Source organism: Passer montanus, unplaced genomic scaffold (genome assembly GCF_014805655.1).
Source record: "Passer montanus isolate IOZ18808 unplaced genomic scaffold, ASM1480565v1 scaffold7, whole genome shotgun sequence".
NCBI lineage: Eukaryota > Metazoa > Chordata > Aves > Passeriformes > Passeridae > Passer > Passer montanus.
The window spans coordinates 2,045,124-2,060,674 of record NW_024372147.1 but is presented as its reverse complement, the minus strand read 5'-3'; the positions used below and the strand labels follow the sequence as shown (position 1 = coordinate 2,060,674).

Below are 15,551 nucleotides of genomic sequence, written 5' to 3'. Positions count from 1 at the left end.
ACAATAATTTGACAAACACAAACCTGAATACAAATATACTACTCAGATTTTTTTGTGCTAGCAATTATTCTATATTCATATTATCTAGGAAGATGAATATTTTAAAAAAATATTTTTCAGTAGAACACATTCATGAGTTGAATAAGAAGAGTCTCAAATTCTAAGTTGAAATCACAAATTGAAATAATTCCAAATGGTGTCAAACACAGGGCAAAAGCCTTTTGCAAGATGCACATCTTTGCATATATGTACATTCTATCTTCATGCAAAGTACATTGCATATCTATGCAGTAAATACTTGGAATGTATGCATAAATGTCTTCTCCTAAAAGTGTCAACAACTTTGGCCTAATTTTCCCATGCCCAGTATTACAGACACTCCTGAAGATATTAGATATGAATAATAGTGCTCTCCTGAACAAGATATTTCAGTCTTTGGCAAGTGGTCAACAGCCCAGTATCACAAAAATATTCTTTTAGAGGAAGGTGGATTTGGGAAAATTTACAAAACATGGAAGTTAGCTCATTCTTTAAGAGTTAGCAATGCTTTACAACCATATAGAGCAGCTACTGCAATCTCAAATGATCAAATAAAATTTTGGATGTGCTCTGAAACTGTGTAGCAGCAGGTGGTCAGAACAACCTGGGGATATATGACTTACAGTAACAAACCACAGAGTCTCTGATTAGGGACAATTTTCCTTAAATGTGAAGACTCTAACAAGCACATCAGTAATCTACAGGAAGAGCTGTACTTCAGTATAAAATAGTCAAGATCAGTTCAAAACCTAAAGTATTGGTATCTATGACTGAAGATAACTAACATCTTCTATCTTACAGGGAAGATATACTGTCCTTGAGTTGATGATGAGATTTTATCTCTGAACTTTTGAGGTTTGTGAGATGAGTGAGAGATGAGTTTTACTCCTCCATTCCCACTATGGAAGACAGGTAGAAACAAGTATTGTGAACTGAAATTGCAATAATTTGAAACGTTGCTGGTTTCATATAAGTCCATCCAAATGTGCATTTTCTATTGTGGAGAAGGAGAATTATTTTCAGCCTATTTAGCATGTCCTTAATCTTCTGTATTTGAGGCAACTCAATAGAACATTGAGATTAATCCACCTCCACATACCTGGCCTTAGAATGTATGCATACATTGTTCTTTTCTGGAATTCTACTCTTAGTATAAAAAGCTGACATGACATTAATTAATTAATATCAAATGGTTGAGGGTAGACAAACCATGCAGCCCTATAGCAACCATGCTGTTTGGTAACTATAAAATCAGTGTAAGATTAAAAGTAGGCTTTACATGTTGTGAACCTTTGGCTTTAGAAAACAGTAGTTAAACATTTATTGAAAAGGAATTGGTGGATTTGAGGTCAGTCAGTACTGGTTGACTAAACATTGCTGAAACAGCTCACTTCGACACAGAAGAAAACAGGGACTTGTTTGCGCACAGATGACGTCAAGTAGACATGGTTCACAAAAGTTTTAGAACTCTAAGATTACAAATCCATGTAACTACTTTGAAACAAATTTTTCTCCCAGCACATAGAATCCCAGTTGCGTAATTATCTTGAAAATAGGACAAACGCTGATGAGAAATCCTTGATTATAAAGGTTGCCTCTTGTAGGTTGAAATGCCAGACCGAAAGACAATAGGAGTGAAACCCCTCCTCACAAAGGACTTTTTTTTTCCCTGAAGTAAGAGTGCCCATGTGGGAAAACCAGCTTTAGACTCCACTTTTGCTGAAGAAGAACTTTCTTTGCGCAGGAGTCTCACAACTGCAGAAGTTTTGCGCTGGTTGGGTGGACAGAAGGTAAGATCAGGCAAGTTACATGGAGATAATTTGCAAGGCAATGTCACTCCACCAGTGCAGGTGCTCTCTGCCATGTGATCCCATCATGATTAGGGCTGGAGCAGCTTCAAGGGCATGAATGAGGCAGATCCTGCCTGCTGGAAGAGATGGATCAGGGTGAAAAGGGGAACTGTGCATGTGAAATCAGGAAGATTTCTAGATGTACAATCAATATTTTGCCTTCTTTGCTTCAGAAACTGCTTCATTTTGCCTATGTGAATTTCCTGTGTGAGAAAGAGTCTGCACATAGGCAATAGAATAGAACATTGATTTACAACTGTGATAGCAAAGCCCCTCACCTCTCTGGACACAGGTGAAATATAACAAGTGTCACAAACTGATGTTTAAACATAGGTAATTATGAGTGCAAATTGGCTAAAAGATAATTTCTTTGTGTAGTAGATGTAAAAGGGGTTTCATTTGATATTATGCATTATAGTACTACAAGTGATTAAGAAGTAGAGATGAACTATAAGGTTGATATTAATGAATGTGAAGGGATTTTCCCATGCCTGGTGCTCTCTTGTGAGATTGGGAACACTGTCAGCATTTCAGTGTGAGACCAGCTCTTGTGAGAGTACCTTTGCAGTTTTCTGGAGGGGGACAAAGCACTTAAATGTGCAGGCAGTAGATCCTGGAAAGGAAGTCTTTATGCCTCTGAAATATAGATATTTAACCACAAGTTTTATATCTCTGTATTTTTTACTTACTGACAAGCTTCTACCAGGCAAATAAAACAAGATATTAAATATAAGTTATTGCATTTGCTATGGCTTCTTACCTTGTGAAATGTATAGAGTAAAAGTACTTTAAGTAATCATGCCAAGTCTATGTAAAGAAAAAATAAATTTAACCCCCCAAACAACAAAAATAAAACAAAACAAAACTAATAACCAAAGAACCAAAACAACAACAACAACAAAACAACAACAACAACAAAACAACAACAACAACAAAACAACAACAACAACAAAACAACAACAACAACAAAACAACAACAACAACAAAACAACAACAACAACAAAAAACAAACAAACAAACAAAAACCAGAAAGAAACCCCAAAACCACAGTTAAAATCAGATAGAGCTTTCAGTGCTCAGAGATCAGACTTCTAAACTAAGCTAAGAAGGTAATTAAAGTGGAGTTATATAGTTATAACAGTTCCTTTTGCAGAAATAAATATCTTCTGTCAATACTGAATGACATGATGTCATGATTACATGACACAATTTGTCAATGTAACAACCAACTAGAAAAAGAAAAAATATTATTTCAAAATTTAAGCTGTAAACCTGCAAAATTCCAGGCTGATGAAGGAAAAACATTCCATGTAAATGGTCAAACTCCATTCTCAAACCCTAATCATAGGTTAGATTGCTGGGAGACATTTTCCATTAATGTCCTTGCAGATTTATTTGCTGTGTTTAATAAATATTTATATTGTAGTATTTCCAAGTATTATCTATCTAGGTTTTTCAGATCCTGTTCTTCTGGAAGCATTACATGGACAGTGTCACAGAGGTTCAGAGGTCAAAATCATAATTTTTTAGCTATGGTAATTTTAAGTGTACATGATTCAATTCAGAATTTGTGTTAATCAGCATAACTAAATCTGTTTTCCTACATAAAGGTCCAGAAGACTAGTTGGCTTTTCCAGGTTTATTGACAGTGTGAGTAGGGTCAGATCTGAATGCTTCTAGTAGTGATATATATACAAAGAAGCATGATGTAGAAATGCAACATAATATCCACAAAAATCTCCTTTTGTGTAAGTGATGAAAAAAGGCCAATAAATGAATGAGTGATGGTTTAGATGGTCATTCCCTGCTCATCTCTATCATAAGTATTCTGTTCCATGCCTGAAGTACGATCGATAAACCTATTTAAATATACCAATAGCTATTACATTTTAAAAACTCATTTTATCCATTGTTTGCATAGTTTGCCACAGAATTCTGAATAGGCATTAGCTAATCCTTATAATCATGTTGTGATGTAGGGAGGCTGGTAAAGAAAATCAAAGGAAAAACTTTATCCTGTGCCACAGAGAAAAATTGTGACTTCATGAAAAAGCTGACTGGTTACTTTGGGAATTCACTCCGTTTGAGAAAGAATGAAGGAAAATGGGATAATGATGTATTTAACTCAAATATACAAGAATTACATTTGCATGTATTTTCTTTTGGTCTACTAACTTGATATTTCTTTGGTGATACAACTGTGAACAGTATAGAAGAAAGTGGAGAGGGGACATACCAAGCACATACAGGGCCAGCTCTGGAGAACTGAAAAGAAAGTTGAACACATAAAGCTAGGACATTACTCATATGACTTTAAAAACAGGGATGATAGGTGTGTAGCAAGGATACTTTAGGATGCTTAAGCGTCCATTTTATTGTGATAGGATTAATAAGCAGTAGCTCAAAATCCTCTTACATTAACCAGTTATTAGGATAACTATAAAATCCAGTTCTAAAGTCAGATATTATATTAAAACTTCCCATCATTGCTGCAAATAGTCTTTTCTTACTGATGGCAGTAGCAGCAAAAACATTTCCTTTGACAATGAGAGTATCAGGCATGCATGGCCATTTTGTTCTGTGTACAGCCTTTAGCATGTGAGGGGTCTAGTGCACAACTGAATCTTGTAGGTGACAGGGCAATACAGAGTCAGTCACCATTTTTGCTTGAGATGCACGTTGAGCAACTTTGTCTTGACATTTGTGGTAGTTTTGGGTATATGCTTTTGTTCTTATCAAATGACCTATTGTAAAATCAAATTCACCCATTCATGAGTACATGTACAGGTTTAAATGAAAAGCATAGCTTCATTTTTTAAGACCACTTGAATTTGTAATGAAATTGAATCAGCATAGCTTCATTTTTTAAGACCACTTGAGATTCAATTTCATTACTCACACACATGTGGAAGATTGCATAGGCTAAACTCCTGCCCTTGCCTTACATGGTCCCAGTGCCATTCATCACACAACTCAAGGCTGATACCCAAAACACAGTATGTGTCAAGACAGGAAGAACTAGATGGCAATGTCAGAATCAGGCTTTTGATCACTGGGAAAAATATTTCCATTTGCTCAAATTCCAGCATCCAGCCATACTAGCTCCCATTTGATTTTAGAATGTAGGCATGAGAGCTGAGGGGAATATGAGCTCAGGGCTCACCTCCTGCAAGTAGCAGCTAGAGATGCTGCATAGAAGAATGCGTGAGCCTGGCCTGCACACTTTCCATTCCTACTCCTTCCTTACATACGTGGACTAGTGCTTCTAGAAGGTGCATCCCTGTTGCTATAGCCCAGCTATATTTGTGACCAATAACCTAATAGGAATCCATAACTTAAAACGCTAGTGCATTGCAAGATATGGCTCTGCCATCCTAGGAGCCTGTTACATTATTACATACGGGTATCTCTTTCTGTGAATCTGAGGAAAACAGCATAACACAGAGAAAAGGCAACAAGGATACCAGGGATATGGCTGTAGAAGCACTTTTTTCGTGTGACTTAGAGGAAATCACAGAGCTGGTCGGGTTGGAAGTAACCACAGTGGGTCACACGATGCAACCTTCCGGCTCAAGCAGGGCTATCAAAGCACACATGGCACAGGATAGCGTCGAGATGTCGTGAATATCCCCACTGAAGGAGACTCCACAACCTCTCAGGGCAATCATCATAAAATGGTGTCAGGAAAAAAAAAAAAAAAAAAAAAAAAGAAGAAATCAGGTGTTCAGTCATGGACACTTCATTTCGGAACAAGTCACTTTGTTTATTTCCGGCTTGCCCTAGGCAGAGACTGTGCAGTACCAAGGCTCTGCCATCAGATGGCAATGCTTGTTTATGACGAGCTACTGCAGAACCGGAGCCTGGCAGCTCTCCGGGGGCAGAGGAGGCTGGTGTGATCCCCGTGTGCCTCTCCCTTGGATAGAGGAAGTGAAGCTCTTAGCACTGGCAGTGACCAAGTAGACGGAGGGGAACCGGATGGTCGGCTCTCTCCGCCGCTACCAGAAGACAAGAGACTGCCACTGTATTTGAAACCTACTGCTAATGCAAAATCTTAATTTAAATCCTGCTGGAAATGTGCATTCATTATCTCGAGGTCCCTGCTTCTACTCACTGAATACTCCACACGCTCCCATCTCTGCATCAGTCCTCCCAGTCTGGTTGCTTTCAGACAGTTTCCAGTGGTTCATCAGAACATGATTAGACCTTCTACATCTGACATCCTTACATACTGCTGTTGGTGATTATTATTTTTAGTACAGTAGTTGTTTAGGATGAAGGCCATGATTTCATGGAAGTAATTATTGGCAGTGTATAGAAAGAGAAGGAAAAAAAAAAGGTCTTTGCCCTACACACTCTGAGAAGAAGAGAAAACAGAAAAAAACCCAGGCATATAAAGGTGTCCCTGGTTTTACAGAAGAGCTGCTGCAATGCTTCCACTGCCATTCAAAAATTTACTGTTAGTTTTTCACCTTTTCCTCTTTGAATGGTGCAGTCTTATGTTGATCTGTGAACGGTATTTTGCTAATATGTGCTGAATATATCAGGAGAGAAAAACTAAATAAAAAACCCCCAAAAAACTAAGCCCCCCCAAGAAACAAACAAACAAACAAAAAACCAACCAACCAACCAAACAAAAAAACCCAACACAAACCCCCCCCCCCCCAAAAAACAAAACAAAACAAAAAAAAACCAAACAAAAAAACAAACCACAACAACTAGTTTTGGGGAAAAATAACAAAAACCAAAAAAACCCCAAGAAAAAAACAAACAAACAAAAAACCAACCAACCAACCAAACAAAAAAACCCAACACAAACCCCCCCCCCCCAAAAAAAAGCCCAAAAAAACCCAAACAAAAACCCAAACCACAACAACTAGTTTTGGGGGAAATTACCTACATTGAGTAAAAAAAACCAAACAATTCAATGCTCAAATTGTGCCAGACAAAAAAAAACCAAACAAAAAAACAAACCACAACAACTAGTTTTGGGGAAAATTACCTACATCGAGTAAAAAAAAAAAAACAACTCAATGCTCAAATTATGCCAGATTGCCGAGTAACACATTCCTAACTCTTCCAGCTTAAATAAACAAAAAGCAGAGAACTGTCGCTGTACATTCAGTGCTTCCTTCTGTTTGCAAACCCAGATTTCAGGTTTGGCCATTTGCAGGCTGAATACCAAAACCAATTAAGGAGGCCCCATGTGGGTTTTGTGACATGACATCCTTATGAGACAGGTGTCAAAACATCCTGTCCTCAGCTTCCACCATGTCTTAATTGCAAAGGATGAGCAAGCACTGTCAAACTCTAGGCACAGCTGGAAGTTGATTGAGTTTGATTTTATAGGGAAAGATACCTGGTTTTGGTATCTAATCAGATGTCTAATAGGATTTCTCCTTCATGACACAGATACAGGCCTGGGTAGGGCATTATATATGAATTTTATTCATTACAGATATAATAGCTCCACAGTGGTCAAGGTCAACTAGATGGTCTAGAGCAGAGGTCTCTAAACATTTTTGTCATTGTGTATCCATGTAAATCAAAAATTCTCGAGTGCATTCCAATATATGTATGCTTATTTATAAATTACATGCATCTAATACTATACTAATGTTAGACACAGTAATAAAATATACACAAAATAGAAAAGAAAAAAATTATTATATAAGCAGCATTTCAAAATCTTACTTTATTTAATTATTTATTGATAGAAATATGCTTTCTTCCTGCACCACAGTGTCTTTTCTTGTGTATCCCATGGAGTACAGGAATGCCAGTTGGACTGCTCTATAGACAAAAGCTGTAAGGTCTAATATCCATCGTCTCATATCCAGCCAAACGGATACTTCTGTTCTGATTTACATAGTATATGACATGTCCTTCCTTATCCATTTAATTTTTATGTATGTGGATGTCTGCAAGCAAAGGTGTTCATAGGTGAAAAGGACTTAAAGAGCTATGTCAAGATTGACACATGCAGATTAATAAGATCCTGGGATCTCACAGAGCAGACAGACCAGGTTTTGAGAGATAAAAAGATGTATGTGGCTGCTTGTTTATGAAGTATTTGAGCATTAAACCAGTTTCATGTAAGTGTTTTTTTAATGGCATTTTGGGAAATACTTCCATTTGAATCTAATGGAGAAGTGCTTTTAGAAACAAAATATTAAATCATTAAAAGATTTAATATAGGATTAAATAATATAAAAAGTTAGATATTGAGAAGGGAAAAAATGAGAAGGGGAGGACAGGCAAACAAGGGAAAAAAGAATGGAATAAAAATATGATTGCACTACTTTAGAACAGAAACCACTGCAGCTTATGAAAGATATTTACAACAGCTGTGAAAATGTCATGGCAGAAATATACAGATAGTTTCTCCAGTGCTAACACTGTCTTTTAAAACACTTTCTTGCACAGGAAGGAATTCTGCACAGGAACTTAGTTTTCCCTGATTTTTGTGTAGCAGCTTTATATAATACAGTCTTCAGTTTCTAAACTTGAAAACATTCACATTTAACCATAATTTTTCAAGGTGTACTATATTATTGCCCTAGTGATACCAGGACAATATTAAAGTATTACAAAGGTAATATTGTTGCATAATTAGAATTTTAAAATATGTCGTCTGAGAAACTACTGAGAAATTCTTACTGTTTGACTTTTTCAATAAATGATTGGTTATGTTAATTTAAGAAGTCCCTGCCACTCCTCCCAATTTTTGTTAAGTAGAAATGGCCTTCCATAGGAAATGTATCCCTGGGGTCAAATGATGTAGCAAAATCCTTAAGGAGATATTTCAGTCAGGGGTTTCAGCATTCAAGGCAAAAGACCTTGAGTTGCCAGTCCTGTTTCCACTGAGGCAGATCTGTTAATGCAGGGACTCCTGAGAGTCCCTCACCTTAATTCAGCTGTGAGATACCTGCTCCCACCTCTCACAACATTGCATGGTCTGGTCACACAACCCTAGCTGAACAATTAGAACTGCTGCGAGACAGAACCGTACCCCCATGTCAGATTTGACAGTCTGAAAGCTTTTCAGCTACAAACCTAGGACTACTCCAGCTTTTGAGGAATAACTCTGGTTTATCAGTATTTGTCTGAAGCTTTTAGGGTCACATTTCTGCAAGTAACCTGAAGGCAGCTATAAGCACCAAATCTTAAAACAAATCATAGCCAATAGACTTTGAATAACCTACATCATATCATAGTTGTTTGGCTTTTAACCCAATTCTGACATTTATACAGTGTTACTTGATCCTTTCACAGAAGGGTAAATTGGATAAACCACACTTAGAGCTAAAAATGAAAGCAGAGTTAAGTAGCAGATAGACTTCTTGACATCCTGCATTCTTCTTAAAGACAAAAGCTGCAAATGAGCCCTAGGCAGCTGTGGCAATGAAGAAACTCGCTGATTTTTTTTTGGCAACTTTCAGATCTATGAAGGTTTAATGATACATTTAAAGTAAAATAAACCCTGTTCTCACATTTAGCCCATTTTTTTCTTTCACTAATTTAGCTTTTTCTTGTCTACAATCTAAACCAAGCAGTTGTGGACCTGGAAAATGCCTATGATGTTCTGCTTGCTTGCTTGTTTTTTTTTTTTTTATTTTTTCCCCCACCAATAATCCCATCATTCCCAACTAATAACATGTATCTAATTCACTTTAATACATTAACATTTGTGACAGGGAATGCAGATTCCATACGCAAAGGCCTGTCTGAATAAGTACAAAACTTCTGAGTGGGCATGAGTTATGGATATTTTTGCTTAATATAAATGAACTTTGCTGCAGGTATACCCTGTTGGTAGAGATTATATCCTCTACTCAAATTATCTTGTCAGCAAATTTGTGTGTCCTGATTATGCAGACAAATATTTAGCAAGTGTGTTCTTGCTTCCCGCTAAACTCCTTTTGTTGAATGCTTTTTATAAAAGCATTACTATCTAAAATGGCTTAGTGAATGTATGGCATTACTTTTTAATGAAAAGCTAGACCGGGGATTCTAAAGGAACAAATGAAAACAGCCATGTGCCACCTTTGTTGCTGGTCTCGTGGGGAGCCTTACTAAGTTGACTGGTACTCGATAGATAGGACTGTGGCAGGAGGATACAGGGATTCTGTGCAATGCCATGCACATTTTTTTTAGCCTGTGTTTCATGGCCTACTGATCTTCAGACCCTGGTCACAACTGCCCTTTTCTTCTTAAAACCAAGCTAGGAGTGGTTCTTACAGGCTGACAGAATTTGAGTAACGATGCACTGATATCCTGGCAGAGCAAATCAACAACAGGGAAAAGGCAAAGGGTTTTGTTGCCTGGTGGTCAGAATGAAGAAGAGCTTTGAAGGGATATGAAGGAAAAAAAGAAGATATACAAATGAAAAGGAGAGTGTTTGAATGAAGAACATAAGTCAGTGTAATGTTGGGAGTCTCACTTTGGCAGAATACCACTTGACCTCTATACTAGGATGTATTTAAAATCTGATTTTGAACACTTATTTTGGAAATGTAACTCTCTGTTTTCTAGATCTGAGTTTTGACTTCAGAAAGACATGCACTGCAACTGTTGGGATAACTCTTATTTTTTGAATGAGCTTTAGTGTCTTGCTGGCTGAATAGCACTTGTGTGACATATTGTCTCCTTCTCTTCATCACTATTAATGAGGAAGACTCCACAGTTCAGACTTGATTAACATCTCTGTAAACTGGGAAAGAACAGAGGATGTGTGGTCTTCCTCTTAGATCTCCATCTGCTCTGGAAGTTTAAGATTAAGAAGCTGGAAAAGTAATTTTACCTAGAGAATGTAAGCAGGTGTAATCCTTATAGAAAAAAAAGGAAGTAAAACCTTGGATAAATGAATGGTTACTACTTTTATATTTTCCTAGGTGTGGAACTTGTAATTCTATTTTCAATCTGTTCATTTCAATTTACACAACAAAACAAAGGCAGAAGATTGCTGGGAATGCCGATTTCTTCGAAAAACAGGCCATAGCTCTAGCTAAGATAAATGTGCTTTACTGAAGGAGCAGAGTAACAGCTATCTGGTGGCTGTAATCAACACATGAACTAAGGTGAATAGTGCAATATTTTAAGGTCTAGCACCCTATAGGAACTTAAGGACATCTTGTATCTGAACAAGAAATAAAAAATTACAATGACTTATGTAAAGCTGCATACTTTGAAATTAGGCATTGTAGTACCTCATAAATCAGGGACTCATGGTTACTGTGAGTAGTGAAGTAAGAACCAGGATGTTTTAATTAATTAGTGAGAAGGCATCCATAAATGTTACTCTGTTTCTCTGTATTCATTGAAGGTCAATCCAGAAAATTATCAGTGGAGAGCTCTACATTCTAAAGCAACCAAAAAGCCAAAGTTGTCTCTGTGGTGGACTGCCAGAAGTATCCCTTGAGCCATCAGTGTCACATTTAAACTTTCAGTGGAATTAAAAATGAAGAAAAATGGAAGCAAAACTTAAGTGAAACATGCTGATCCGATATGTTATTACAATTAATCTGTATATTACACAATTATAACAGTCAAAAGGTCAGGCTACAAAACACCAAAAGCATCCCTTTGGCTGATTTGTTTATCCTGGGAATGCTTAAGAAGGACTGCATGGGCAGTCATAAAATTTTAAAGAGCTATGATATATCTCTCTCCAAATAACCTCTTCGTTTTTATCATAACGAAGTTCAGTTAAACAGAAACATGTCACTCATCTCCAGTCATGAGCCATTTAGGCCCTAAGAGTACATTTTATTTAAATCCCTCTCTTCCAAGGCCTTTTGCCTTCCCAGTGTACCTCTGAAAACACAGCTGCCTATTGTGCCAGTTCAGAGGTCTCTTGCTAAATCTTAACTGCAACCTACTCTTCAGCAGACCAAAACTAATTCTTATGTACTAAGCAATAAGTACTAGTTCATAAACAGCATGAAACAGGAAAACAAAAACTAGCATAAGTAATATTGTCCCAGAATTACAACCAACAGAGATCTCACATGCAGATTAACAATTACATTTACAAGAAGGATTGATTAGTGTTTACAAGATTTACAAGAGGATTGATTAATGTTTTTCCACTGAAAACAATCCTTTTAAGCATAAACTCTTTTGGTTAAACTTTCAAGAATAACTGTGAATGAAATGGGACAAAATTGCTGTCAATTTTTACTCTTTCTTTAAAAATATACAAATGCATAACAAGACGGTTTCTTCTTGGACTTCCATTGAATTCCCAAGTTATCTGAGAGTTTCAGTTCCCTCCCCAACATCCGTGATACAGATATATACAGGTACATGACAGAACTGAGACAGGTGACTCCCTTTACCTTAACATTTACAGTCTGTGCCACTTATCCAGCAGTCAGATCCACAGGAACTGATTTTTATACAGAAGTGTAATTCAAATTCTGTCAGCATGGCTGTGCACTGAACTAAAAAGAGGACCATTAGATTATGTATCAGGTGTATCAGATTGTGGGGACTGAACGAAAAGGAAAAACAAAGGTAAAGAAGTTCCCCCAGCAAGAATTTAATACTGGAAAGATTTTGCCTGACTGATCAAGTTCAATAGTTCCCCCAGCAAGAATTTAATACTGGAAAGATTTTGCCTGACTGATCAAGTTCAATTTCCTTGCAGCTGCACACCACAGATAACAGTTATCAATGGACAACCATCTACAGATAGCTGCTTTGACACCTGCAATCTACACACCACATGCTCATTTCTTGCAACAGAAAGATGATGTTGGAAATTGGCACAGAAATTGTTCTATCTACATGCAACAGCAGAGGTCTGTGTAGGCAAAAAAGCTCTCCTGGTGACACAATGCAGACCCTGCACTGTGGAGTGGGACAAGGAAGCCCATCTGACTCCCAGGGAGACATGGAGAGCAGTGAAAGGAGTGTATGAGAGAAAGAGAAAAAATCTCCCAACATAATGTCACATGAATGAACATGGAAAATTCAGGATTCCCTCATACTCTGAAGAATGTATCCCATAAGGCACACTAAGCAGTAGAAAACAGAGGGGCAAGAAGCGTCATGAGGTGCCAAAATTGTGTTTAAATCTAACAGTTAACTAGAGTGTTTGCAATTATTTGTTCCTGACTATAATGCACACTCAGTGGGTTGCAGGAGAAGGGAATCTTATCACTCTGTTCATATGCTGCCTGGAAAACATCAGCTCCATTCTTTACCTTTGTTCAAGTTTCAATCCTCTTAAAAACCAACATAAAGTTATGAGAAAGGAAACACATCAGGAAAAGGTCTTTATACCTCTTCCAGTGACATTCTTCTTCTTTGTATAGGGCAGAAATGACCAGGAATCCAAAAGTCCAAAGTATTGCCTAGTTCTAGTGGAGACACATCTTTCTTGTGCTAGAGAAACATGAGGATGCTCACCAGAGAGATATGAACTTAAATACAGAACAAAATCTGTTAAACATTATGGGAGACTTCATAAAACTCAGTTTTGAATTTTGTCCTCAGACACAAAGTTTTGCAATGTTCTTTTGTAAAGACATTTGTTCAACTCACCTCCATTAATGGAATAACTGTCCCACAGACCTTTCTGAGGTGCTTATTTTATTAAAAACTCAAATGAACAGAAAACATAAAGGAAAGGAGGAAACGAAGAGATCACCTCCTTTGATTATGGAAAGAGAACAGATGAAAAAATATAGTATGGCAATAAAGAATGATCAAACGCAACAGCTTTCAGTTCTGATAAGAAGAACTTGTTTTGTGGTTATTTCTGCCATAGCATATGTGGGCGATCCCATTATGAACTTATGATAAAGTGGTAAGTTCTCAGTGTGTGACAGTTGTCATTTGCTAATTTAAGATGAACAGAAAAAAATCACCAGAGACATAAGCAGGTATTCTAAGCTATAAATCTAAGATTTCCAGAGCTGTGCTTTACTGTATTAGGTTTGATTTGGACATAACCAAGTGATTATAATTCCCTCTGGAATAAATATATGGAGAATTTGCATAAGCTAAACCTGATATTTTGAAGATTTTCTCCCTTATTTTCCTACAATAATTGTAGTAAAATAACACCAAGTTAGTATAAAATAAGTTTTATTTAAATGTTTGTTTATATCTTCACTCTTACTGTCCAGTCCTAGCATTATATTCGCTCAGCATTTGTGAGCCTTTTGTCCCCCTGGAAGGGAAACATCTAGAAAAAGCAGGAAAGGAAGAATTTTTCCATAGTTTGAGTCTCTGTATGACACTGCAATATAAATACTTAATAAATGAGAAGTTCCAGAGCTCCCATGACAGCTATTGCCTACTTCCAGCAGGTAACATGGGACCTGTAGCTATTAATAGCCTAATATTAATAGCCAGGATACAGTACTGCCTGTATCTTCATGCAGATTGTTATTCAAGTTAGCACTCAACTAAAGCACTACAGATGAAAGTTATTTGTTCTCTCAATATTAGTCTTTTAGCCTACATTAGTTAGCTCATGAATAATTAGTGTTAAGTATACACTTCTAATAGTTTAAGACAATGCTGTAGAACTGCTTGAATTATTTTAGAATTTTCTAGGTCTGAAATTGTACTTGATTGTATTTACTATAAATGTACATACTTATATACAGATTTTAAAGTGCCATTAATTGTGCATAATATAAACATAGTTTCTATTGGTAGGGGATGAAATTTTAAATAGAGAAGAATGGGCTATTAATTTAGTAGACATTATGATATAATAATGGCAGACACAGAGGCAATGTTAGTGAATTTTTGATTAGTATGTGAAAATTAAACCATGAGTGACTTACGCCATGACCCTCAATAAATTAAATTATTACCCACATTGCTTTGCTTCATTGTGTGTTTTATTTATCTCAAGTGAAATATTACTTTATGTGCCTTTTTATATTTTATTAGATTTTTTTTTTCTAGATCTGGGGGCAACTTAGTTTAATAAAACCATTTGATTATTCTGCCAACTTTAAATCAAAATTATGTACTTACATTTACATTGATGTAGACTTCTCTAAATATTGAATTTTGCTTGCACTTCTGAACAGCAAATGCTCAAGGATTCATCAAGATTTATTTTATCAAAGATTTAACATCCCCACAGACAATGTACATCCAAAACCAGTATCCTTCCCCACTAAAGGTTTTTCACAAGTTGTTATTGATCATGGCTGTAAACCTGACCATATTCAGTGCAATATTTGGCTATGATCTAGAAATATTTATTACTTGTGATGTAATTTCCTAGTGCCAGATTTTAAAATTAACTTGGGAAGTTAAGTCACCTCTTCCTCAAGCACGAACTGGCAGTAACAAACCACTACTCAGAGATGAATCTGCCTACCTAACACCTCCTCACTCACATCATTCCCACAAGCAGCAAGTTCTCTTATGAGTTCTGACTCGAGGAAAAAATATGTCTGTTAAGTAGAGGTCCTAGGAAAATACAAAATTCTCAAGGGTTATTTTCACATGTATTTAGATCATAAAATGAAAACTTATGTGCAGCTGCATCTACTGCATGCCAAAAAGCATGGTCACATAAATTTGCTTAAGACAAGAAAAGGAAATAGATATTTCTTAAAGAATCCCAGATTCCCCATAAAATGTGCTTGTGTATCCTTAAAATGGAGCTTGTGCGAATAAGAGAAAACT

At 36.6% G+C, this 15,551-nt stretch overlaps 1 protein-coding gene across 14 annotated transcripts in view; it reads left to right on the top strand.

Moving 5' to 3' along the window:
- The first annotated feature begins 1,359 nt into the window (after positions 1-1,359).
- Positions 1,360-15,551, top strand: part of LOC120511946 (aminopeptidase O (putative)) — a 211,283-nt gene continuing 197,091 nt past the window's right edge. For 4 of the 14 annotated variants that reach the window (XR_005629876.1, XR_005629874.1, XR_005629877.1 and 1 more), the window contains exon 1: positions 1,573-1,829. The gene's annotated coding sequence lies outside the window, so the exon portion shown is untranslated. Of the gene's footprint in view, positions 1,830-15,551 lie in introns of all 14 variants that reach the window. The other 10 variants (XM_039729647.1, XM_039729648.1, XM_039729650.1 and 7 more) reach the window with 6 other exon arrangements.